The sequence below is a fragment of the Euleptes europaea genome, chromosome 2 (assembly GCF_029931775.1).
Source record: "Euleptes europaea isolate rEulEur1 chromosome 2, rEulEur1.hap1, whole genome shotgun sequence".
Taxonomy (NCBI): domain Eukaryota; kingdom Metazoa; phylum Chordata; class Lepidosauria; order Squamata; family Sphaerodactylidae; genus Euleptes; species Euleptes europaea.
Genome location: NC_079313.1, coordinates 7775811 through 7778681, shown reverse-complemented (window position 1 = coordinate 7778681; position 2871 = coordinate 7775811).

Sequence of the window (2871 nt, the reverse complement as noted above, 5' to 3'; positions counted from 1 at the left end):
TTCTGGGAGATTTCCAGCCCCCCCCCCACCTGGAGATTGGCAACCCCAGTCAACAAGCATAAAAATGGAACCACTGGCATAAAAAAATGGCAATATGAAAAAGGTCACAATAGCAGGAGGGGGAAAGGAGCCCTTCATACATCACTTTTCAGTCTTTCCTACCTTCTAGGGTGATCATTGGGAATTGCGGGATGCATTTTTTTTTTAACACTATAAAGGGATTTCTGGTGTTCGGCTTTGGGGATTTGTTTGTCCTGCAAATGAGCCTCACTCGAGTTTTAGGATGCAGTTTGTGTAGCATTTATACCAACAACATTTGCCGTTTACAGAAGATCATCAGAAGAACTGTTCCGGTACATGATTACACCTGTAAGGATTGCTTTGGCTACAAAATGCAAATCTGAGGAGTGTCCAGGAATAGAAGACTGGAAGGACAGGTTAGTAGAATATGTGGTGATGGTGAAACTGGTGAACTATGTGAATAGAAGGCCAAGCAAAGAATTTCAAGACAAATGGAAATTAGATTTCTTATATACTTGAAATCTGGCGTGAGGGTGCAAGCAGACCAATAGATTTTCCCCCTGCTTATTCTGTAAGCTGCTGGTTATTTAAATATATGGTGGCAGTGGCAAGAGTGGAGTATGCAAGAAAGGGGAAAGCAAAAGATTATTCAGATGTAACTGCACGGACCAATAAAGCAGCAGAATTTGCAACTCTGGCTAAGTTAATGTCCTTGGCAAATAATAGTCCAACCTCTGATTTTTATGAAAAATGGGAAGTATTTCTCAATTATATCATTGTTAACTGATAAAAAATAATAGAATGTTAAAATTTAAGTAAGGAATAAGTTATAGTTAAATTGTAGAACTCCCTGCCCCAGGATGTGATGGTGGCTGCCAACTTGGAAGGCTTTAAGAGGGGAGTGGACATATTCATGGAGGGCAAGGCTATCCATGGCTAATAGTAAAAATGGATACTAGTCATGATGCACACCTATTCTCTCCAGGATCAGAGGAGCAGGCCTATTATAGTAGGTGGTGTGGAACACAGGCAGGATAATGCTGCTGCAGTTGTCTTGTTTGTGAGCTTCCTAGAGGCACCTGGTTGGTGAACAGACTGCTGGTCTTGATGGACCTTGGTCTGATCCAGCAGGGCCTTTCTTATGTTCTTATGTCATTGAATATGCAATTATAACATTCAAAGAAGGTATAATGGAAGTTATATGTAACTTCTGTTCTATTATACTTGCATCAATATAAATATAATATTAAAAGAATTATAATATTCCTTGGTATAATTATATACTATAATGTAAGAATTTGATGTGTATGTTTATATGCTTCTATGTCTTGTAATATCCGTTTGGAAAAATAAAAAGCTTTTTAAAAAACCCTCAAGGAATAAGACAGCGTCCTTACAAATCCCGGGCCAGTTGTTCTCACAATGGCAACCTTTGATTCTGAGACGTCTTTCCTCCCTCTCCCGCCCATCAGAAGCTACAAATTGGTTCCGACACATCGGTCAATATCCCTGTCACCTCCTGGCCGCCTGACGGCTACGCACCTTTGCTCCTGAAGGGACCTTAACCGGCCTGATTTTCCTAATAAAGAGCTTACACCGGGAAATTAACCATAGAAAGTTCTTTAATGAAGCTTGATCAATAACTCAGACAAAGGGAGGCCTTGGGGGAAGGATGGGGGGGATCAGCCACTAACTCCCAGAGAGACACACCAGGGGATTCGCGCACAGAGAGACACATGTTAACACAACAGCCTCCCGTTGGCGATGGTCATGCTGCCGTCCAGGGTAGGGTTGCCAGCTCCAGGTTGGGAAATACTTGGAGATTTTTGGGGCGGAGCCTGAGGAGGACAGGGTTTGGGGAAGGGACTTCAATGCCATAGTGTCCAATGGCCAAAGCAGCCATTTTCTCCAGGTGATCGGATCTCTATTGGCTGGAGATCAGTTGTGATAGCGGGAGATCTCCAGCTACTACTGGAGGTTGGGAACCCTAATCTAGGGGCACTGAGGAGATGATACCATAGCCCCAATTTCGCTGCACCGAGGATCAAACACTTGGCAGAAGTGTTCCCGATAAAGGGCATCCTTTAAAAAAAAAAAAAAAGTTTTTATTGAATTTTTAGGGTACAGAATAAAAAGGGAAGTGGGGAGGGAATTGGGAAAAGAGTGAAAAGTTGGTTTCTGTGTCCAAGTATATTCAATACATTTGTTACCATTTAATATATTGGCACTTACAGCGACTAAAATAATCAATCTTGTCAGTACTTAAACTAATATACACTAAAGCTTTGTCGCAATCACACATATAACTATAACATTTCTAAATTTTTATTTGCAGCCTCATAGACCAGTTGATGTAAATATTTAATTACATCCTTATGTATATTTATCCTAAAAGGGTTTCCATTTGCGCCCAAAAATTATCTAGTGGTTGTTTTTTTAACAAAACAAGTTAGTTTTGCCATTGAAGCGAAATCAAGTAGTTTTTGAATCCATTCGCTTTTCGTTTGCGGGCATCCTTTTAACAAACCATTCAAGGCATATTTTTACAACCCAGAATTTTATTTCATGATGCGCAGGGATAAAGGATGCCTCACATGTAAATTAATTATAAAAATAAGGTGGGGGGGCACACACACTTCCATGTTTGCATGCATTTCACCGCAGCTGCAACTGTAGAGGTCAGTGGGCTTGTCTCTGTACGAGTCCCCACTCCAGGGATGCCTTCTGATTGGCATAGCTCAAGCAGGGATTTACACAGGGGCGGTTCCTTCTGCTAACAAAAGTCAAGTTCAGACAGCCTCTTTGATTTCCGTTAAGTCTGTCTTTGTCGGGGTGTGTGTATGTGTGTGT